A 26,037-nucleotide genomic window follows, 5' to 3' on the forward strand; every position below is an offset into this window, starting at 1 on the left:
AGAATGCCATGGTAAGTCAATTCTTTTATCAACTTACACCCACATAGAAACAAGGGTTGTCTAAATAAATCTAACCGTAGAATATAACAAACACTAAAACACATGAGAGATGCAACATCAAATATGACAAATGAAGCCATCACAAATCCGAAACAAGGACCATGCTCTAATGATGAGCCACTTTATTGGTCATTAGGTGCCAAGGATAAAATTTGTGCAAATGAAGCAAGTAAATCACGATAAACATAAATAAGCTCATGCATATCATCAAATCATTAGCATTAACATCATTTGCATTAGAAATATCATCACCATCAAGAGTATCTTCTGTATCCAAATTAGTTGCAACATAATATCTAATAAAATTAGAAAAATCATCATGTTTATTTAATTTGATTTTCTTTAATTTCCTCCATTAGGCTATGCATAGGTTGTTCAAAGGGAATCAAGAATTTAAAAGATATTTGAGGGGAGGAAATGATTTAGGAAGAAGGCTCACAAGCTCTAGCACGATGTCTACAACTATGATTACAAGCACAATAGTTACATTTGGTTTTGTTTGAAATTTGGATTGGTTGAGGATCAATAATTAAAATAAAATTAGAAAAATCATCAAGTTTATTTAATTTGATTTTCTTTAATTTATCTTCCTCCATTGGGCTATCCATAGGTTGTTCAAAGGGAATCAAGAATTTAAAAGATATCCGAGGGGAGGAAATGATTTAGGAAGCAGGCTCACAAGCCCTAGCAAGATGTCTACAACCATGATTACAAGCACAACAAATACAATTGGTTTTGTTTAAAATTTGGATTAGTTTAGGATTAATAAACATTGGGTCCTTTTATCTCTTAGAAGAAAGAAGAGGAGGAGCCATACTACGTTGAGAGATAAGAGATGTAGGACATTTATAACATATAGGAGCTGGCATTGAAGCATAAATAATAGGAGTTAAAGATGTGGGAAGGTAACTAGTTTCAAGACAATGAAATGGCCCATCCTTAGACGCTTCTAAGTTCACAAGTCTTTTAGGCTTTGAATGTTTGATAGGATAATAATAAATGATCTTGGCAAGGTTGAATCGGTTGAGACGTATTAGACCAAAAGAAGTCTCGATGATTGTTCCTACAAATTGCTAAAGGCTAATATAAACTACGGTTAATGGCAATGATTTATCCATGATGGGGAATGTTTGAGCACTTATGGACAAAAGAGAATAAATTTCATGGAAGTAAGCCAAGGAAGTCCAACTTAAAATTGATTAGAAGACACGATGACAAAAAATGTAACATCTAAGAATTTCTTACCAGCGTCGATAAGAAAGGTGATGAAACCATGGGTAGGAAAAGTAAAACCATTGAATTTCTTAATCATTATTTATGATTTCTATTAGAGCCTTGATGGAAGCGTTTCATGAAAATATGTTCTTCACTTATAAGACTCACCATGCAAGAGGGATTAATAAGGAGCCCACAAGAGGGGAGAGCATTAATATTCACAACAATGTAAAAGGAATCATTAGGTTCCCTAAGAGTTTTATTACAAATAACATAGTGCAAGGTTTTTGGATTTGGTTTGGTTCAGATTCATTGTTAAGGTTGACAATATTGTTAAGCTTTGTACACATGATCAAAATTTATAATATTCATGGGTTTAGGAGACTCAACACTATTGATTGAAGAGGAAGGTAAATAATGTACAAATTTAATAGTATTGGGATAATTGGATGTAAGGGATTGGTATAAATTTGCAAATTTTAATTGGGAGGAAAATCAAATTTGTTTTCTATATCACTTACACCCTCAATAGTTATAGCATTAGAATAGATAAGGTCTTAGAAGATGATCTTCAAATGAAAAAAATTTAGTATAATAACTAGATTGGTGATGGTACTCTCAAAACAATTTAGGATCAAATGATTTAGATGTTTGTTTGGAAAAAAAGTTGTTTAATGAGAGGGGTTGTTAAGACATTAGATTTAATCAACTTCAACATCACACTATCAAGGATTCAAAACATATATAAAATTATGAGAAGGATTGAAAATAGATGACAAAGGAAGCATATCTTTGGATACTACTCCCACTTACACATCAATGTTGTATGATCTTTATGAAGCATTTAGATTTTGAAAACTTTTGAAATGGTTGGGAGCCAACATCATTGTTATCAATTAGAGCCAATGGAGTTGAGCTCTTAAATTGACTCATTTGATGACGATAATTAAGAAGCGTTGCACACAATTAGGTAAATAAAGTAAGTTCATAAACTAAATATCTTATCTCTAAAGTATTTTTGAAAATTACAAATGAAAATTATGTTGCACATTAATGTCACACACATGATAAGAAGTTTAAGCATGCAAATTCTTAAATCTAGGCCAATTCACATTTTCTATAATGCATCAAATTAGTTAAAACAAAAAAAAGATCAATATTAATTTGAAATTGTTGAATGAAAATATTAGCAAGTTTTGAAAGGAGTCAATAGAATAAGAAGGCAAAGAACAATACCATTGTATGACCTTAAATCTAAATTTTCTAGTAAATAATTTAGCCATGAGTTTATTATTATGAGAGAATACTACATAACATTTGAAATATTTCCAAATGAGTCAACAAATCACCTCTTATAGTCTCCAAGTGAGATATTTACAGGTGTGGGGTGATAACAATGCAAATGATGTCTAAAGATGGAGGGCTAGAATCATCACGAGAGGAAATGTTGAATTTTGATCATGAAGATTTTTTTTGTAAGTAAGACATGGTTTGGGCAAGACTATTGACAGTAGATTCAATGAAAAGATAAGTATTAGAAACATGTGAATTATTTGGAACATTTTTGAAAGTGGAAGGAGCATTAGAATACAAAAATGACACATTATTGTAAGTAAGCATGGATGATGGTTGGGAAATACATGGAACTGATGCAGTGCAAGACAAGAGAATCCCTAAAGGAGATGTCCTAGCCCCCAACAAATAACCACACAACGGAAACACAACAACAACAACAAAAATACAAGATTTGATACCAAATCACTACTCTTTATTCATAAATATAATTGTTTACATGAAATATGCCCAACTGTAAGGCCTTCCGAGTTAAGGCCAAATACAACAACAATTACAATAACAATTCTACAAAATCCAACAAGATCCAACTTACAAACCCAATCCCACCTAGTCTAGGTCCACAACTGGATAAGAACACCAAGAAGAATCCACACTTGTACCCTCAGGGCCCCCAAACAATCCTTTGGTTATCAAGCCATAACTACTAGCTCTTCAAAGTTTGCATGTAGCCTTGATCCTCTTCTCCAAACTGGATGATAATAATGATTGCCTAAAGACTCCACAAAACCCCCTACTTATATCCAACTAAGCCATAAGTTGACCTAGTTCATTACAAACTAAATTAAATTCTTGCCATTAAATATATGTTGAGCCACAAGTCGGCTACAACACAAATTAAATACCAAAAGTTGGCTCACAGAAACTCGACACCAACATCAACCTATACCAAGCCAAGTGTCGAAAAGACCAAGCCGAGCATCAGTAAATTCCCAAGCATTTCCAAGCTCCTAGTGCATGTTGAGCACGAAAGTGTATGTGAGCTCATAGTATCTTTTGAGCTCCCTTCAATGACTAAGTTAACTTGGTCAATACTACTGACGAGCTCATAGTGCAAACTGAGTTCCCAGTATCTAACGAGCGCCCCAAGCTTTTCCAAATGTCTTCATTAACCGAGTCACTTGGTTAACACAACAACCAAACCAACTCAGTATCAATAGAGTCATACTTCATTCTTCGAACAAGTTCCCAAACTCCAAAGCCAAACCACACCATCTTGTAGGATTGCAAGCCAACCAGGGATGCTCCTTCATCAAACACCCCAGGTTCAAAAAGATGTTCTTAATAGCTGGAAGAACATCTTATGGGATTCAACACATAAATCCCAAACTGATTCTTTACATACATATCCTTCAAGTCTTCAACTTCTATACTCTTTCCCTTGTTCTTCTTCTACTTCTTCATGTCCATCCTCTATGTGCTATAGGTCTGCTTTTCATGCTGATAACTAACCCTTTCAAAATTTGTCAACTCGACTCGGCTACCAATACTTAGGTTCCTTCTACCAACCTCTTCATTCTACAAATGAATCAAGGAATGCTTCCTACCACCTTTCTCAATAGTAAACACATTCTTGACACAATCATGTACAATCCTATAATCATACTGCTAAGGTCTACCAAGCAACACACACTACTACATTTAACATCATTTTTCGACCAAAAATTTTGACCATCAACTAAATAAATTTAGGGTGGTCAAAATGTAAAGGCAAAAATTTCATTTTTTTACATATAAGACCTGTGTTGGTCGAGATTTTGACCAACACAGGGTTTATACATCCAGAATGTTAAAAAAACATTTTCCCCATTACGTCTTTCACGCCCGATTTCATTTGACGTTTTTGGAGCATTTTCGCATGGTTATCTTTGCATTTTTGCATGGTTTTCTTTGAGCCCAGTTTCGTTTCAGGTTTTCTCCACCCACTTGATTAATGACGCCTGATAGCCTTGGGAATAATATGAAATGGGGCCCTACATTTGCATCAATATAGGAGGGGTGGAATAGTAGTTCGAAACTCTTGATATTGTCTTCCTTTCATTCTTTCTGATGTGCTCGACTTCAAAAGCTCTTCCATTCATGACCTCCAATCACACCTGCATCTCCGGTGGTTGAGGAGAGAGATTTCTCTTCGAGCATATTTCCATAGGTACATGTGTATTTTTGTTGTAGGTTTTTATGATAATATTGAAGATGGAAGTGAATACTATTACTATCATTATTATTTTTTATGCCAAAGTTTAGCCATTGTTGTGTAATATAAATGGGAGAGTCTCCGCTCAAGTGTTTTTTCTCAGTGATGTTTTGATGATAAGTGTTAAAAAGAGTCTAGTTGCAAAAAGAATGTAATGCACTTGTTGTTTCATTTTATTGAAAGTGTGTAGATGCAGATTTATCATTTGGAATGTTGGTCTATTGTAACAACTATTATACTTTTTGTTATAGTAATGAAAGAAAATAAAGGAAATGTATATGTAGAAGCTGTAGTTGTAAAAGCTTAGAAGAAATAATAATGACAAATTTTTTGTTTTATAAATATAGTTGTGTTGGTATCATATTTTTGTTGTATTTTTGTTTTAATAATACATAATTATATTGTATCATTTAGACAACAGTTTCATATTCAAAAAAAGAACAAAAAGAAAAAAAAATTGAGTGTGTTTCTCTCTTCAACTCTAGAACATTCAACTTAAACATCAACACATAAAGATAATAATTTGAAATTTGGTGTGTTTAGTGCTTGGAGTTGTACCCTCAATACCTAGGCCATGTGGGCTATAAAACATGATATTCATATGATTATATGTTAGATGATGATGATGATAATGAATAATCACCATCTACTACTAGCTCATGTAGTGATAAAAGGTCTTCAATGCACCTCTAACTACAAGTATGCCATGGAAAACTTGTGATGGAGATGACTCCTCAAACTAATAGACTATCATGGAAATTTTTTGATGAAGATGACACCTACAAATACTGAACTATCTTCAAAAACTTATGATGAAGATGGCACCTAAATTTAATAGACTATAATTGAATTGATGTACTTTGGATCCTTCACCGAAAGTCTTTGTCATTTTGTTAGAAGATGATTTATCTTGTAGTTCAACCAAAAGAATCTCTCTCCTATATTTCAACATTACATTTAATTGTTGCATTGCAACTAGGTCTTCCTACAAGGGTTTCCATTTGGATGAATAACAAACTTGTTGGTGTTTTAAAACTACTAAGCAACAAAATGCTTAATACCAAGATGACAATACTCACACAGTCTAAAGACTAGCCAATTCTTATTATCATTTGTATGTGCACACCATTTGGGCCCAACTTGTACAAAACCAAGGGTGGTTTTCTACTCTTTTGGCTCTGCAAAACTAGGGTGGGTGTACCTAGGGATGATACAAGACTGGGAAAACTGTATGAGAATTATCTTAGTTTCATTCTGATTCTCATCTCAAATTCTCCAATACATGTACAATTCTTGATACTTTAATAAACACATCCCATACAATAGATATGGCCAAAAATCTTCTATAGGTTTGCAGATGTTCTCAACAACAATGGCTAACTAAAGCTAAAACATTCCATGCAAACAAGCAGAGGCCCACTTTGAAGATCTATAGGAAATAAAAGTAAAGTTGATTATAATTTTGCATTTTGACAATCATGTGTGACACATTTCTCTTTCAATTGGATTAAATTTGATCAGTGCCTAATCCATTGGGGTTCAAAGTCTACTACAAATCTCTAGATCTAATTTGTTGCCTTACAACAAATTTTATCAGCAATTCTTATCAGAAATTGTCATTCAAAATCCTTTCCACTACTGCAACAACCTTATCAAATTCATCAAAGCTTTTACTTAATCCATTGAATTAATAGCCATGATAAACAGATATACAACCTAATTGAACTACATTCAATTTCACAAGCCTTTACTTATACAACATCAAGATAACCAAGTAATCAAAAGGAGACAAAGTTCAGAAAGAACTGATATGGGGATAGTTCATAATTTGTACTCATTTTCCTTGAAAATTGTATACAATTTACAATAGACTCAGAATGACCTTCAGAAAGAAACATAGATCATTCTATATTCATGTATTCTCAAGATCTGACAGAGAAAATACATCACGAATTTTTGCTCAAAAATGGTGGACCAAAAACATACTAAGTGTATCACTTAGCAAATAGAATTCAAACCTTTTCTCTTGCCCTAGACTTTCACTTATATAGTGTGAAATGCAACAAGCTTCATGCTAAGAGAAACTGACAGGTGTCTTTTACAAGGAATATCTACATACACCTATCACAAAATGACAAAACTATGGGTAACAGAAAATATCGAAATCAAATCATTCCTTTTGGTGGGTCAACTTCTGTTACATGTTTTGATGTTGCTGAGTTGGCTATTGATCTGATTTATCTTCATATGTAACTATTAAATTAGCCAACGATGAAGCTTGTTCTGACAAGGGCACATTAACCTCCACCTGTAGGCTTCCACCACCTTCACTTTGCATGGTAAGGACAACTTCTACCTTTTCCTTTTCTTTAATTGTATTGGCATCTTTTGGTCCCGGTTCTACAACTAAAAGTGACAGGTTTTTCTTGTCGTCTTCTTCTGATTGGGTTTGAGTAGTGATGGTATTAATGATTTGGACTTCCTCAGCCTGCACCTCATCACTGTCACTTTCATCTACATCAAACTGTTCACTAGAAGCCATTTCTACCATCTACCTATCAAATAATGTGTCATCTAGCCAATTGAATTACAAAATATCCTTCGGTTTCTTTATTATATAATCAACCTCATTATCAATATCAACAAATTCCTATTTTAAAGAATCAAAGAATATTTTGGCTTTCACCATTTCTTCTGTTGTGGTAGCCCACCATGCATGCCCTATTTCATTTATGAATTGATTCATTCTTAAATAGAATAAATCATCAAGTTCCTTTGCCAATTCCTCTTTACTTTTCAAACTATTTTTCTTATTTAGGGCATGAGGAAATAAATTGAATTTTTGGCTCTTATATTTGTCTAAGTAGCCTATTATTATCTTCTGTAAATGTATCCTTTTGCTATCAAAATCAGCAAGATCAGAAACAATGTCAAAGGTTTTATCAATCTGATCACGAGAATTATTTATAATAGATAGACATAAGAAGGTTATTTCTTTCTCCGTTCTCACCCATTCGTTCACAATAGGCTTTAGAGCCTCATCATTTGCCTTTAACTCCTCCCAAATGTTAATCACCCTGACCAATTGATCATGGATTAGTGGCCATTCAACCTTGTCTCGTAGATATGTAAGAGTTGTTCTTAGTCTATCTTCATATTTATATTCCAGCTCTACATGTAAGGCCCACAATTTACTCTTTTCTTCTTCAAAATCCTCAGCTGTGTAATACTGTGGCCCTTGGGGTGTGTCTGGTATTTCAATGAGGGGGGTAGATTTGAAAGGTTCAATAGGGGGGTGAGGGTATGTTATATTAGGCCTGGTGGATTTTCCCAGTAGCTTGTTTTCAAGCTCAACTCTCCTTTTTACCTCTTTATTGTAGGCATCCACAACTGCCTCATATTTACTTTGTAATTCAAACATTTCCTTTTCCTCCCTTTTAGCAGTAGCGAAGGAAAATTGAGAATAATCCACATTCATGTGGGCTGCCTCTACGTGTGAGGTATCATCAACTCTCCTCACAATAATATTCCCTATCAGTCCTGAACCATCAGGCTATGCTGATACAATCCTGGATCCTCTTCTTAATGACCACATAACAAGAGCAGCTTGATCATCACTAAAAGCAATTCTTGCAAATTCCTTTTTATTTGGGTCTTGTAACTCCAGTCTATTGGAAACAGAGTTGAAAATCAATGCATCTGCAATATCCCAATTAGGCAACAATAGTATGTTAGAAGTTTTTACCATTTGCCTTCCATCCTCAGGGGTAATGTTATGGAATTCTTGCATCATTTTCTCCTTTATTTGGTTTTGGATGGAGGCTTCATCCATTTCTAGATGCTCTGTTTTCATGTCCTTACATCTTTCCTCAAAATTGTGGATGTTTTCCCTCCAAGCAAATTGATGGAAAGCCGTAGACCTTACAAAACTGTCATCTGACAAAAATTGCTAGCTGGCTTGTTCCAAAATAGGGTCCAATTCCCTTCCCTTAAAATCATCTACAGTCAACTCGAGGCTTGGCACAGGAGGTTCCTGGGGGTTCCCTTCATCGATCTCTGCTTGAGTGACAAAAACTCCCCCTTGTGATCCAATTTGTTCAATTTTCTCATTAGTGAGCTGCTCCTCCCCGATTCTCAAAGGGGTTTGCGAAGGTGAATACTCCTCAACATGAGAATCCTCCTCTCTTATTATTTTCCTCCTCTTAGGGGAGGGCTCAGTAGGCCTCTCTTCCAAAACCCTACTAGTGGACTCAATTATTTGTTTGCCTTTGTGCACTGTATTCTTTTTATTTTGAACAATAGTATATCCCAACCTTTTTTGGACAATTAATTGACCTGCCCTTATATTGGGAGTAAAACCCAATCTTCCCATTACTTCCCTGGCCTTATCCGGGTAGAACCTGATAAAGAATTGCTTCTTTTCATTCATTGCCTCTATTATTTTAGGAACATTATTCATAATTTTTCTCATCTTATCTACATTTGTAACTGCATCACCCAAAGGACTATAATCTGGATCAAAACAATGAATGAAATCCAAAATTTTAGAAAAGACTTTCCACTTTTCTTTCCTAGTCTCTTGCTCCTGCAAGGAGTACTCATTCCTTATTAAGTCTTCAGGAAAATAAAATTCATGCTCAATTTTACCAAGCTTAATTCTCTGCCTCAGAGCCAAATGATAAAATCCTTTAGAATCACAAAAACGAGGATGGGAAGTGGCCATCTTATAAGGATTCAAAATCTTGTGTAGAGAAAGCCAACCTCCTTTTGTGATTACAAAATGATGAGCCACTGTGCAAGTAGGAAAAATTGACCCCTTTTGTCTTTTCAATAGAAGGGTTTCCTCCACTCCTCCCAGCTGCCACAATATCTCAGCAACTCCTACCTTCAAAGGCACTTGGTAGGGTAGGACATGAGGGCTTCCTTTAAAACCATATATTCTAAATACAGTAGAAACAGAATATGGAATGACATCTCCCCAATTATGTGATACTTTCAAACCACTTGGGTTGTCCATAGGCCTAATGAGATTCATTAATGCTTTGGGGATTTTGGGATTGTCCTTTAATAGGAGGCATCTCAGCTTTGAAGCGAAATACCTATCAAACTTGAAAAAAATGGCATTCTCTACATCCCAAGTCATATCTGCACTCCACAATTGAACTGGTAATGCTTCCCCAGTCTCTTCTTTGTCTAATTCCATTTCTTTACTAAAATATGTTACTCCCTTGAATAAGAACATGTGCATTAACAGAGAATAATGGCCAAAAGTTTGTTCCACCTTACCCTTAGCAATTCCAATCAGTCCAATGTGAATCTCCTCAGCTAAGTAAGAAGCAAAATCAAAAATTATATCCACACCAAAAGAGGAAATCTGAGTAATCATATACATAAAATCCATAGGCATGAACTCTTCTTCATCTCTCCCAAAAAATTTACACAAGGACCTATATATTTCTATAGCCCTAGAATTGAAGTATGCCCTTTTGAAAGGCTCCCTGGAGGATGCTATTATTGCTGGCAGTGTTCTAGTTCTACCTATGTGTGCGCTCAACGCTCCTTGCCTAACTGCATCTCTCTTAGACATATACTCATTTTCTAACCCTTTCAAATCAATGGGCACATGATAATCAGTGACATGCCCTAAACTAAAAACTTCCCTAATCTCCTCTGCGCTGATTGTAATCAAGATTTCACCATCAGTTCTTCTCACTACCCTAAGGGCTTGGTTGTAATTCTTAGCTACAGCTTCCAAAAGATCATAATCCATGAAAACACTGGGAACCACCGATTTCCCTAGACCAAAATTCTAGATGTTGGCATGTGGGGCAAAAAGGTTCCTCTCTGAAAACCATTTTTTGAATAAAACAAGACCAGTCTGTGAAGTTGTTGCATCCCTAACCCAGTTTCCTTTGTCATACAACCCATCTTCTATTTTCAGCCTAGGGTTTAATGAAGTTAGCCTCTTAACTTCTACAGTTTCAACAGTGGAAGAAGGGAGCAGTTCAAGCAAATCATTGTGGACATTCCTATCCAAATAGTTCTCTTGATCAGAAAATGCTTTCTATTTTGGAGCCATTTTAATTAACTCTTGAAGGATTATAATGCAAGTACTTTGAATTTCGCTCTAGTTCTTCTCAGTGTTACTGCAATATTTTTGTGAACAAATTGCTTCACAATCTTACCGAATCCAACACGATCTTCTCAACAACTATTTCTGCTTAGAAATGCTCTAAATCTTTGTTCGAGTACGGTGGAATTAAGAAAATCTTCTCTATTATACTCTATTTTTCTTCACACATTAAGCTTTCATCTCTCATAAATGCATAGGGTGGCATCACCTTCTATATTCAAATTTACACCGTGGATTTACGAAAAATCCTACAATCTAGGGATGCAAGCAAAGACGACTCATGCTCCTCTTGACAAGATGGTAGTCAACCCAATGAAAATTTTCCATGTGTACCTTTCCTTCATTGTTGGTGCCTCTAAACTGGACCCACAAAACTCTAAGAACATGTGTCACTTAGGCACTATCTCGCTATACATAAAGAGTGAGCACCTTTCCATAGCGAGATAGCGCCCGTCATTGATCCTGATTTGATCATACGGATGACATTTGATGCATTGGTCAAAAGAAATATGGTGGGCCCCTTGTCACCATGTCGCTACTTGTAACCTTCGTGCAACTCGCCATAGCAAAATAGCAACAATCATGGATCTGAGATAGATCTGAAGATCAGAGTCTTTCATATATTTTGTGAATAGGGTGTGGGTCCAATCATTGATGACGTGATGAAATCCTGCCCCACTGGCATTTGGATTCAAATTTTTGAAGACCTGGCTATATTACCATGCTGCTTGAGGCCCATATTTATTTATTTCTCGACCGAGCACTATGTCGCTAACGACGAGAAGAACAAGTTCCTGATAGTGACATAGCGAATCTCGGTGTCTTTGCTTTTCCCGGCATATACGTGTAGCCCATTAGATGCTAGTGTGTTCCAAAGCTTTATAATTGATATCTGATGGAGTAATTTTTGGGACCCACTTACTCTGAAAAGTTTTTGTAGTACAACTTTCTGTCTGGGCGCTATGTCGCTAACAGCAAGAGACACCAATTATCCGATAGCGACATAGCGATTTCTGGTGACTCATCAAAATTTAGGGTTAGAAAGATAAAGGCGAGTGAAGTCATAACTACCCTCATTAATGCATCTGACACATAATAAAACAACACATGCACCATGCAGCTTGAAAAAACTTACAATCATCGAAAAATTTAAAAGTGACTGCCAACCATTATTTTTGGTGAAGGTGTCATGTCGCTAACGGAAAAGTGCCTAATTTCTCTGATAGCGACAAAGAGACTAATCGAAAAAGCTAAGATTTTTGTTGATGCCTTTTGTACCTCAATGTTTTAATTCCTTTTTAGGTTCTGACATGTCTGTTATAAATGTGATGAAATATCTCTGAAACAATACAATCTCCAGTCACTATATTTCCACTTGATGGTACCACTTTTCAACTTAGTGGTGGTCACTATGTCACTAAGGGTAAAATACTTGTATCTTTTCATAGCGAGATAGCGATTGCCGTAGATCTTTTAGGGATCGAGTGATCAAAAACACAAAAGAAAAGATGCGACTCAAGGTGCAGATAGTTTGAAAAGGATGGGAATCTTCGCATATTTTTAGTTTCACGCCTGAAAAATTTAAAAGAAAACAAGACCTAGGGTTTCGACAAAAAATTGATTCAAAGACCTAAAAAATATGACTTGGCTAGAAACCCTATTCACCATAGGTGGATCCCAATTTTAATTCTTCTATACCTTGGACAAAGGAATTTGATTATGCAAAAATTCAGACCAACAAAACTATCATGGAAAAATTGTGACAAAGATGCCACCTGCAACTATTAGACTATCATAGAAAAATTGTGATGAAGATGACATTAAAAACTATTGGACTATCATGTGTACAAGTCACAAAATGATTCCAACATATGAAATTAAGTGTACTACATAGGATAGTGATGACTGAATTTCCATGCCCTCCAAATTTGGTGGTTGTAACATTTATACCAATTTCATTTGTGGGATACATAGTCTTGATAAGTTAGTTAGCCTTGTGACTAAGGTCAATGGGGAATGTTGACACATGCAACCTGAGCATGAGTTTGAATTTGGTATTTCCTTGGAGATATTTACTTATTTTCCAAATAGAAGGTATCATCTCCATTTTGTCTGTCATGATAAGTTGTCACAGGTTTTTTGAATGAATTCATTTTCTTATGTGTATTTCTTCTCATAGAATGAACTTAGCCGAATGAAGCTGAACATGTGAATGCTTGATGACCCGATTCAAGAATATTGTGTATATAGAGGCCTTGTACGTTCTAGTATAATTTCTCCCTCATATAAGGTCACTTATGGATTCATGAAAATGCAAGATGCATTTTCAAAGGGTGTCTTTTGTTAGTTTTGAGACACCAATAATTATTGAAATAAATAATTTATCCTCAGCAAGATATTACTTCAAATTTTCATAATTTGTGACTTTTGTTGACAAGTTTAGACATCTCTCTCACAAGTAGATCATTGAAGCTAATTACAGATGATACCAATCCAGATAATACATGCTCAAAGGAATTTTCTACTATTAACATTAGGAGTGGATAAGAGTAGGTAGTTATTAAAACCATTTCAAATGACGTGGTGATGTATGAACTCCCATTAAATTTCTCACATAATCATGATTAAGATGTTGAATTGAGATCTCCAATCGAACATGTTCATGGTAGTGAACCTTGCAGCTCCAACAAGACTTGTCATACTGATAAATTAGAAGTACATCTAGAAAATCATCCTAGGTGGAAAGGGAGACATAATGAGAGTGAATCACAAGGGAATTTAATGGTGGATTCTACCAAACAAATAGAGATCATAATCAACTTCATTCTAGAATGAGTAGTAAGACTCTTTATCATGTACATGTGAGCAAAAAAAGATCAATTTTCCCTTAAGGAGATCATGTTTTCTTAGATACTTACCCTCAATTCTTTTTGATCTTTTATTTATGGTATTTTGAATTAAAATTATGCTAATAAAATTGAATTTGTATTGGAGATGCAAGAATTGGTAAATAAAGGCATATTTGTTATGGTTGTTAAAAATATCAAGCAGTGGAATTCAAACTTCTTTGAGGAAAATCTTGTGTTTCTATTTCAACTAAAGAAAGTATTGAGATGTTCTCATTGATTATAATTTTTAGTATATTTGATATAAAAGGATGGTCAATTATTTCTATGTTCACAATCATGATATTTTTAGACTACTAGTTATGATATACAGGTTGAGTTTCTTAAACTTGTAAGAGACAGGGATTATACAGGGACTCTTAGAGTTTCACGGTCTGGCATGGGTCCTTTTTCTTAAAGATATTCAAAAATTTTGAAACCTTTGAAAGAGATAATAATGGCATTGACAAAGCTAGATTATAGTGCCAATAAATTAGTGCATTTTGTTAGTTTTTCTTGCGACTTCGCTTCAGGTATGATCTAGAATTTTAATGACATAACTATTAGTGATGTTATGACATGAAGGACTTGCTATTTTGGTGCATCATTTTCTTATTAATAAACTTGTGCTATATGAAAAATGCTATCATAGTACAACATGATTATTTTATCTCTAGCTTACCAATTTGTCTTATTTTATCACCGCATATTTCATCTCTAATAGTGGACCCTACTTTTCAATCCATGTCATTTCTCAGATTAAAAACCATCTTATATCTATGTTGTATATTTATATTTGATGTCTTCATTGCTGTGTAGAATCTTTACTCCTCTTCCACGTGAATGTGGCAAGCAGATTCCATTCATCCATATCTGATGCACCACATATTGCCTTCAACGTAAGACTCATTTCACACATGGAGATATTTCTCTGTCATAATCATCTTTACCATAATCTTCATGTTGCAGATGTGCTTTAAACTCCATGACATTAAAGACTTCTTTTACTGCAAAATTTTAGTAGAATATAATCATATCTTTTTGACATGCCCCATGTAGGGCCATGTCCCTACATGGCTTCACCCACATAGCATCTTATATATACTATCAAGATCGTTGCCGATTGGAAAATGCAGAAAACAATATTGAAAGTGATTTCAAGAAGATACTTACAGTTCTAGCAGTCAAACTATATATGCAAACCTGCAAGAAAAATTGATTATAAAAAGTATTAAGATCAAGTTTAAAAATAATGTTTTAATTGACAAGCACAAAGCAAGATTAGTAGCTAAAGAGCAACAAATTTTCCTTGTACATCCGTGCACTATCTCCATGATTCCATGTTTGGTCCTTAGCCTCTTTGCAATAACCACATGATCGATGATTGCCAAATAGTGCCAACATACTATGTGGAAAGGCCCTTTCTAGATCATATTTCAATGCAAAAATTTATCAAACGATGGTGCTTTGAGGGGACAATGATCATCTTCATCCGTGTGACTTTGGCTCATTGCTTCAAATTTGTTAGAGGATATAGAAACTTACTGACCGTAAACAATAGGTATGTTCTTAGAAAAAAAAACCCATACTCATTGTAAACAACAGGTATGGACTTAATGCATATTTCATGAGTTGTGGTTCATAAAAACCCATACTCATCAACTTTAATTGTTATATTGTTAAGATCACATATTTTGATATGTTATAGTGCTTACACATTACTACCGAATGCTTAAGTTGCGCATGATAATTGTACATGATCCAATTATACATGATCTTTTAGGTCTTCAGACAAAGGGAAAATTTGCATGTCCAGTTTGTGGTGCGAAGATGAAATGTCATCATTTGAGAAGTTTAGGAAAGAAGGTGTTTGATGAGTTTAGACACTTTCTCCACAATAATCATAGGTATTGAATTGTCGAAAAAAATCTTTTCAATGGGAAAGAAGAGACATCATCAAGGCCACGAAGAATGACACCTCATTTATGGAAGTTGGAATACGATCGATTAAATCATCAAGGTAATGTCGAATATGTCATCTGAAGTTTACAATTTGTATTTTGACATTGTCTTATATTTACTAATGCTATAACTAATGCTCATTAAGGTCGTCAAGGAATTAATGACCAACTTCCTAGAGGAATGAAAAGTTATCCTACTCAATTTAGTAGGTTACCATACTACAAGGATCTCCCAATCACACATTTGTTTGATGCTATGCATATTGGAAAGAATGTAATAGAGACACTATGGAAAATGTTGGATGGAAGGCATGATAGAGAACAAATTGCTAAAATTTGTACTAAAATTCACGAATCTAATCATGCACTAAAAGTTTTCATTGAATCAAATAGGAATGGAGATCGCATAAATACAAGTGCCCTTCCTTGGTTATTAATGGAGCAACAAAGTGATGCATTAAAAGAAGTCATAAAAAAAACAAAATTTCCAACAAGATTTGCTACAAATATAAGCACTCTTCTATCAAAGAAAGGTGATTTTGTGCTAGGGTTGAAGACACATGATTGGCATACCTTCGTCAAGGTAAGTCATGTTTTCTATTTATAGTATATTTGTAAGATTGAATGTAGTACTAGTTGCATTATTTAATAATATATTGAAATGATCATTCTTTAATGATTGCAGTTCGTCTTACCTCTATCCTTTCCACAACAGTTTGACAATAGTATTAAACAAGTTATATATGATCTTGGAAAATACATGAGGTTAGAAGAGTGTTTTTTCTTAGATTTGTAGCTTTTTATCTGAAATCTATTGTATAATTTTATTTGAAATCTCCTCTATGTCTTTTTGCATGTTGAATCTCATTTAGGTGGTTATCATCTAAAGAAACTGATAAAAAAGATATAAAATATTGGAAGAGAAAAATTCCACAGCTTATGTGTGAAATGTAAAAGTGTTTACCTCCAAGGTTTTTCAATGCTCAAGAAAACTACCTCATACATCAAGTTGAGGAGATTGAATTGTGTGGACCTGTACAAGCTAGATCAATGTGGATGGTTGAGAGGCATTTGAAATTTATGAAGGGCTTGGTTCGACAAAGAGCACATCTTGAGGGTTCTATGATAGAGGGATATATGATATACCACACCATGGTGTATATTAGTGAATATCTTCCAAAGTTTGCAACATGTATTCATCTAGATCGCATTTGGGATCCCAACTGTAATGACAAATTCAAAGGGGAGTACTTGATGGGGAAAGGTAGATTGAGGAGGGTGAGATGTAATTATAAGTTGTTTTTTGTAATTTAACAATTCTTATCCATCATCAATATATATAAGTTGTTTCTAACGGGTGTAATTGTCTTCTTTATAGTTGGTCTTGGGTGGGATGCACTACACTTGTATATTGCAAACAATCTTGATTGGATGACAGTGTGGATTGAACAGTCTCAAGAAAATGGTCGCTCATTAACATGGGATGGTGTTGCATCATTGGTTAAAGAAGCTCATCATAATGGAGATCCCAATGTTACGCTAATGGTACTTGATCCAATATATGGCTTAAAAGATACAAAGGTATGCATAAGATTACTAATCATGAGACATAAGTTTAATATCAACTCACAAATCAATGAGAAGATTCTTGACATGTTTGAATAATTGTAAGTCAAACACCACAAAGCTATGTACTACCATGGCTATAAATTCTGCCCAAAAAGTTAGATGAAACGAAGAAAACATGTGATTCTGAGATAAGTGTTGTCTTCGTGGTCACCAATATTTCATCTAGAACTGACATACATCCTCAACAATCTGAAAATTGATCCTATGGCATTTTGGATGATATACTTGAATGCGACTTTAATTCATTCAAAATAGTTCTATTTGTCATCAAATGGTTTAGGTTATGACTGAATCGAAATAATCTCGATTGGACTATTATTGAACACGACAGTGGATTTACTATGATTAATACAAGGTCATTTGAGCCAGTCAGAGATGAGCCCTATGTTCTTCCAAGTCAATGCGAGCAAGTGTTTTACTTTGGTGTTCCAGACAAACTAGGTTGGTCATTTTTTGTTAGACATGACCCAAGAGGAAGGCCAGTAAAGTATAATGTGATCGAAGAAGAAGATATTGAAGAAGCACAAGAGGAAGTAAATGATTATCAGGAACGACAGTTGCCTAGTGATGAAGAAGAAGAATAGGGTGATGATTTTGGTCATGCTAACAATAATGGTGATAATGATGATGATGATGTTGATGACGATCATGATCATGGTGACGAAGATGGTGATGATCATGAGGATGATGGTCATGATGATGATAGTGATCAAGAGGATGATGATGGTGATGAAGATGGTGGCGGTGACGATGATGATCAAAGTGATGAGTACGATGATGATGATGATGATGATGATGATGAAATGGATGAAAATCATGATGATCAATGAAATCTTTAGGTACGATCAATGTCAACTATGATGGGGTCTTGTATGACCAAATATTTCTTTCCAAACAATATGTGCACATATAAACATTAAGTAGAACATGTCAAATATTTTTTTAGATATAAACATTAGTTACGCTAAATTTTTAACTTAAGACAAATGATTTACATATACAATCTACTTTATTATTAATATTTTTTTTGGTAAGTCTATTACTTTAATTTTGCTGCTGATTTCTAAGACTTACTAATTTTTTTCATAGGGCGATATGGATGCACCATGTCAGACACCTTCAATAGAGGTAAACATTAATTATTATAAATATTAATGTTAATATAGAAACGAATGTCCTATTATTATGTTCTCTTCTTTATGGCTTTGGAGTTATTTTGATGAAAGTATACGAATATTTGATGTCACAAATGATAGGAAAAAGCTACAATGATCGCTAATCAAATGCAATCTGAAATACGAGCATCATATCTACATGACATTGGCCTTAGTACTGACCCTGTATTCATCACCCAAAAAATTACACAAAGATACACTATGAGCTTGTTCAAATTATCATCAAGGGTGACAGAAGTGAGGAGAAAGAGGCATCGAGAATAGAATTGGACCATAGAATCCAATCTTTGAAAGTAAGCAGTAATTCTACTAAAGCAGTAATAGAAGTTCAATAGATATTAATATTTTATAGTATCTTATGGATCATGATCTCTGATTTTATGTGTTCTTGTATAGACATATGTGCTAGTTGCGACATCACATGCTAAACATGGTCAGGGTTGTTTCATAGTACCTTCGTGTAAGTAACACTTTGTTTGTTTTGATCAACATTATAACACTTACCTTTTTTTTTTGTCAAAATTTCTTGCTAGTATCCCATTTGATCTTTATCCATTGAAAATGTCTTTGCTAACAATATTCTATTCTTCAACTCATGATGAAGTGCAGACTCCTCCTTTGGTTGGAAATCCACTATTGTCTACTGCATTGTCGGCAACAAGGACCATGCAAACATCGTCGTCTATGCCCAGTAGCACTGGTAAAACCTTGATTTGCTATATTTTTTAATGTCTTTCTACAAGTTGATGAACAACGAAGTAGCACATTAGTGCTTAAATGATGTCTACAGAAGCTTGCATACGCACAAACACATGCATACACACCCCACCCATACATACATACATACATACATACATTCAGACATACAAACACACACACACACACACACACACACACACACACACACACACACACACACACACACACACACACACATATAGTCACACATAGAGAGACATGGACATAGGTAGGGAGGTAGACTAACAGAGAGCAATACTAAAATTGTCATTTAATTATTATGATGTTTCAGTTGATAAAGCAATAGAGAGTAGTACTACTGAAACTGATCCATTTCGTGGAGCAGTTCGTGTGATTAGTACTGGTTCATATGAAGGGACATTGTTGCTGAATAAGAAAACTATGTTTCCACTAAGAGAACGAAAGCTTCCAGGTGGTTTAAAATTGATATTATTTAAAGTGTAAATTTAGTTTACTTTTACATTACTCATTTTGGACTGATAAATCCTTTATGTTTTTGTAGGTAATAATGCTTTCTTTGAACATCTTTTTCATATGACATTGAGACTGTTTGGACCCACCATACATAAAAGGTACGTAGTTTCATATCATTGCGACATAATTTTTCTTTTCTTCTATTTATTTTAATATATTAAAGTTATTGATTTAACAATTTATTTGTTTTTAAAAAGGTGGAATTTACAAGTTGGGGAATTAGAAAATTAGCTGATTGCATCCATTGAGGAGAAATTTGGGAAAAACATTTTTGACACTGGCCTACTTTTGGAAAGAGCAGCAAAGCATATAAAGACTGTGAGGGATCAATATAGAAGGGCTCTTAAGGATAACCCAAAGTATGACTGTTCTCCGATGATTCCACCGATGGAGTGGAATGAAATAATAGAAGATGCAAAGGAGAAAAGGCTATGTGAAGATAGAGATAATGAAGCAACACATGGCAAAAAGGGGTATGTCATTATAGTATTAAGTACATTGTAATCATGCACTAATTATTGATATTTTTAAATATATAATCTAAGATGTTTGAAATTATTCATAGATTGCAGGACACATCCATGGCTACAAAAGTGAGAATAGAAAAGGTTGGCCAGCACAAACTTGGCTCTGGTGGCTATATGAATCTGCAGTCTTGACTTGTAAGTAGAGCAATGAATTTTTTTTATATTTTAAATATAATGTTGCAAACAATTTTGTTTAATGAAACCATACATGGAAAACTGACATTATCAAGCAAAAACCACAGGGCACAGATTTCAATGTGGAGGTCACAGATGAAGATAGAAAAATTGCCTTGAAGGAAGGCTATAAAGTTGTGGTTGCATGCCTACATGAAGAATCTGTAAGCCTTGCCCAAGAATCCAGTGCACCAAATGATATCTCACAGGTAAATTGGTCAGATGAAAAGTAAATGAAATTAAATGGTTGAGAAAATTCTTTTTTGGTATTAGTTTTAAACGTAAATTGACTACATAACAATGTGCATAACATTTTATTGCAGCCTTCATATCCTACCACAGAACCTGCTCCTGATGAAGGCCATAATGTGCATTATAGTGGTGGAGGTATTAATTTTCTATTGGATGTCCCTATGAGTGCTTTTCTTAAGAGAGCTCATAAAAACAAAAAAAAGAAATGATGTTTTAAAAATCTTCTTTGATAAACCTTGTTGGATAATGAAAGAACTTTGTTTTAAGTAATTATGTATGAATGATGCGTATTAATAAATTTTTTTATTTTATGTTAATGAATATTGTTATGTGTTAATGAAGTTTTGATTAGTATTGTGTATTAATGAATTTTATATCATATTAATGAATGTTATGTGATTGTGTTGATTGAATGTTATAGTTCATAAATGGATGAATGAATGAATGAAGTATGTAATAAGATGAGAATGGGTACTTTAGATTGATGTTAGGGGGAGGGGGGTGAGGCCAGATGAGCTTCCACCTTCATGTGGTTGGCCTTGTTAAGTAGAGAATATTATAGTATTCTTGAAACCAAGTGAAGCTCAAATTTGTTAAGTCTTCAAACACACATCCCAATTCTCTTTAACGAGACTAAAGTTTTTTCCCTTGTAATAGTCTCATTGCAGTCATCTTTTGGTTCCTTGAACATACAGTTCTTGCTTAGTTTAAATCTCAATTATTAGATATTTGTCCACATTGGAGTTAGTTTGGCATAGAAACCTACATATTTTATTATATATATTTAGTCAACTGAAAGCAATGCAGAAAGCATTCACATAGTTGATGTCTAACAAAAGAAGACAAGATGCATATACTATTTAGCATGGAAATTCTTGTAGGTGAATTATGTGTGTATGTACACACACACACACACACACATATATATGTATGTATGTATATAACTTCAAACAAATGTGTAGACTCAATTAGCAAGAGACACCAACCTCAAATCATGCAATGCAGAAGGAACTAACCTTTGAAATGCAAAGTGTTTATAATGTAGGTAGATTTTCCTTAGATCTCCTTCGAGGTCCTCAAAAAATCTGCCTTGTACTTATGAATAATCCACCAAGATTTGAAATAGTGTTTTTCAATAAATGCTCTAAACTTGGAATATACCTTCATAAATTTTTTGCCTTATATCTGCTCATCATATTCAAAATAAGCCTTCACATGTTTGTTCACTTAGGTCTAATTTAGGTCTTCCACAAATTTGGCTTATAATTATGCTCTTGAATCTCTTAAAATCTTCTTTGTATTCAAATGATATTTAATGAATTGATTGATACAAATTTCCTCATACTTGAATCCAAATATCATTTTCATTGTCAAACATAACACAGACATAAAATCATTTTGGTTATTCGCTTTTTATATAAGTTAGTCTTATCTTTTTGGTTTTCACAAGTCATGCACTTATGCATCTTTGGGATATCCACAAGCTATTAGAGATGTTTGGATGGTTCATGTCCTTATTTTTTGTGTGTTGTTTGTAGGGTTTTTTCCATGAAGTCTAAGGACAAACATGTTGGATGTTTGTGATAGGCATGTCCACCTATAAGAAAAGTATCAAATGTAGAAAAAATGCAAAGAAAAGCTTGTAAGGGTTTTAGGTGTCTTTAGGCCTAGTACAACTAGTAAGGGTTTTAGGTGTCTTTGGAAGGGTTAGTGAAGTTATAAAACCTTTAAAAAGGTTAGTGAAATATATTAAAGGCATATATGATTGTAAGTTGTCGAAGTTGACACTTTGTGTCAACTTTGACAATAAATTTTAGTTTATAACTAACTAGTAACAGTCAGATAGTTAGACAACAGTGGTTGTTTACTGTTGTTTGGTTATTTAGAAGGGATTTGTCGAGTGTTTGGGGGAGAAGTAGAGTTGGGGTGGTGAGACAAGGCATTGTGAAAAAATTATAATCAATAAAATAATCCTGTTGTCTACAATTCAGTCTCTATCCCATGGAACAGTGAGTTCCTATGATGTATCAAATGCATTTTGACTAATATTTAATGTGAGAAAATTTTATTATTTTTGTTATCTTGTCCACACATTCCTTTAATTTTCATTGCAGGTTGAGTAAGGAATAATAGACTGGTGCATTCAAACCAGTGACTGGTTAGGCACAGTCAACTATACTTATTCTGAAGTTTCCAATGTAGATTCTCTCCTACCACCTGTAGTCACTGTTATTGGTGGGAGACAATGAGGTGATAATTTATTTGTACTATATTAACCAAATTCAGGAGAGTGGGAAAACTTGGTGCAAGTGCAGTGTTGGATGGTAATTGTTGATGGAGGTTTAGCCTGGATTAGACACCAGTCTAATAGACAGTGGATCATTTCATGTTTGAAGATGTTTTGGGGGTGAATCCTTCATGTTTGGGGGGTGTCTCTATTACCAAAAATGAGACAGTAGAGCAGTGCTAGTGTTATGATGGGCAAAATATGTCTTTCATTGTGATAGACTATTTCTAAGTCATCTGTGTTGTTTCTTGGTATTGTCAAGCAGTCTTCGTTTTCCTTGAGACCATGAACAAAATTATCTACCATTTTTGCTAATGATAAATTTTTGACTTGAATAATGATAAAGTTTATTAGTAATTGTTATAGTGGAACAACTTTTGACTTGTTCAAAAATTTTAGTCGAAGGTGTTGGAATTGATAGTGAACCCCAAGCTCCTAGAAATCACTTGCAACCAACATGCATGTTACATCTGTGTCTGCGAGAGAATATGATCCAAAAAGCATGCTTACTTTGGTGATTTGGCTATTATTGCAGCACTACAAAGTGTCTTATAGTGTTTCTCATTTTCTTAAATAATAGGAAATTAGTTCATGATTTCATCATATCTTATAGTGGAACAACTCCAAGAATCTTGGGTAAATTTCTTTCTATAAGGCTTTCTTGTATAGGACACTCAATAATGTGGGCTAAGTGGTGGGCACAAAGAGGAACAAGAAAGGATCTGTACAAGTGCATGGTGTAGTAGAATTCAAAAATGAAATTATCTTAGTTTCATTCTGATTCTCATCTGTTACCCTCACATACATACACAACTCACTTCAATTCTTCAATGCTCTCAAACTTATACACATCCCTTATTAGCAAATTTGGTCATAATTCTCCTAAAATTTACAAATATTCCTGGAAATAGCAGCTACCTAAGACTCAAGAATTAGATATAAATGAGTTGAGACCAGCATTTATAATTCTTGAACAGGATTGAAAATAATTTTGATTTTGTAAGATGATTTGATGTGCGGCAACAGAATTCATCCTTGTTTACTTCTGATTTATAGGACCAGTGCCTTATCCATTGGGCAAGAAATTGACTATTGGCTTGAGATCTAATTCAAATAACTTGTATAAGAATTAATCAAATGCAATCACCCATCTCCATTCTTATGCAATGTCCCTTTTATGAACTCATAAACCCTACTGATTTACTGAAGCATTTATATAATTGCTTGAATTAAAAGCAACAATAAAACTAGCATACAACCCATCCAGACTGCATTCAGCCAAATAAACCTTATTTAAATGACTTTAAAGTAAACAAACCCATAAACTGGAGACATAAATTGATGACACATATATAGTGTAAATACCCCTTTGTATTATCCTTTTCATATGACTAATACAATAAGCAATAGAAAACCAATTGAATGCCCAGAATAGATTGCCATTTTTGTCATTTCAATTTGCTTATCAGAAAATACAATGGAAGCAAACTCAAAAACTCTACATACTATTGGACCGACTGAATATGTACTCTTCTTGAAAGAAACAAAAAATTGCACAAGTCTCGGACCATGACAATGCCTTGAAAACTCATTTATATAGCATGAGTTGCAACAAGCAAAGGGAAATTGTGATTTGACAAGTGTCCAAGGAACAAATCATCATACAAAAGACAAAAACAATCACAACAGAATGCCAGGCGTATCAAATATTCATTCAGTTAGGCCCCTTCCAGTTTCTGTTGTGAATCATCAACTTCTAATTTGTCTCTTGTTATTCTGACTCCTTAGAATATGTGGCTACCAAGCTAGCCAAAGAAGGATGATCTTGTGATACCTCCAAATTGGTTTTCTCCTACGAGTTCTCATTGCTTTTACCCTGAGCAGGCATTATTACCCTTTCCCCTTCTTCTTTTTCAGCTCTGGTGCAGAGGTGTCAATAACCTACACCTCACCTTCTTGTTTCTCATCATCATCTGAACTGTCCTCCTCTAACTGCTTGTCCAACAGAAGATCTACCATCCAAGTGTCAAATTGTATATCATCCCGCTAGCTGAACTGTAGGATATCATTTTGTTTTTTTAAAATATAACCAGACTCCTTTTCAAAACCAACAAATTATTGCTTTAAAGAATAAAAAAACAATTGGACTTTAACCAATTCGTCTATCGTGGTGGCCCCCCAGGCATGCCCCTTTTCATTAATAACTTTATTTATCCTTGTGCAGAAAAGGTCATCCAATTCTTTGCTCCACTCTCCAAGGCACAAGGAAATAGATCAAAATTTTTATTCTTGTAATTATTCAAATAACAAACAATTTTTCAGTTGCAGAGCAACTCTCTTGTTATCAAAATCTAATAGGTCATTAGCAATATCATACAATTTTTCAACATGGTCATTGGAAGACTTTATAACTGAATAACATAGAAGGGTGATTTCCTTTTCCCTTCTTCCCCATTTATTAACAATAGGCTTTAGGGTATCACCATGAGTTTCAATTCCTTCCATATATCTATTACTTTTACCAACTGATCAAACAATAAGGGCCACTCAATTTTGTCCACTAAATACAGTAGAGCCTTTCTAAGCTTATCCTCATATTGTGTATTTAACTCTACATGTAAGGCCCATAGTTTGCTCTTCTCTTCTTCAAATTCCTCAGGTGTATAATATTCAGGCCTTTGAGGTGTGTCTGGTATCTCTACAAGGGGGGTGGATTCAAAAGGTTCCACTAGAGGACGAGGGTATGTTATTCTTGGCCTTGTGGATTTCCCCATTTCCTTGTTTTCAAGTTCAATTCTCCTTTTTACCTCCCTATTATAGGCCTCAAGAAGTGTTTCATATTTATTCTATAACTCAGACATAACCTGTTCCTCCTTCTTAGCAGTGGCCAACACAAACTTAGAAGAATCCACATTCCAATATGCTGTCTGTACATGTGAAGTGTCAACAACCCTTCTTA

This window comes from Cupressus sempervirens, chromosome 5 (genome assembly GCF_028749045.1).
Source record: "Cupressus sempervirens isolate cs-2001-9-10 chromosome 5, ASM2874904v1, whole genome shotgun sequence".
NCBI lineage: Eukaryota > Viridiplantae > Streptophyta > Pinopsida > Cupressales > Cupressaceae > Cupressus > Cupressus sempervirens.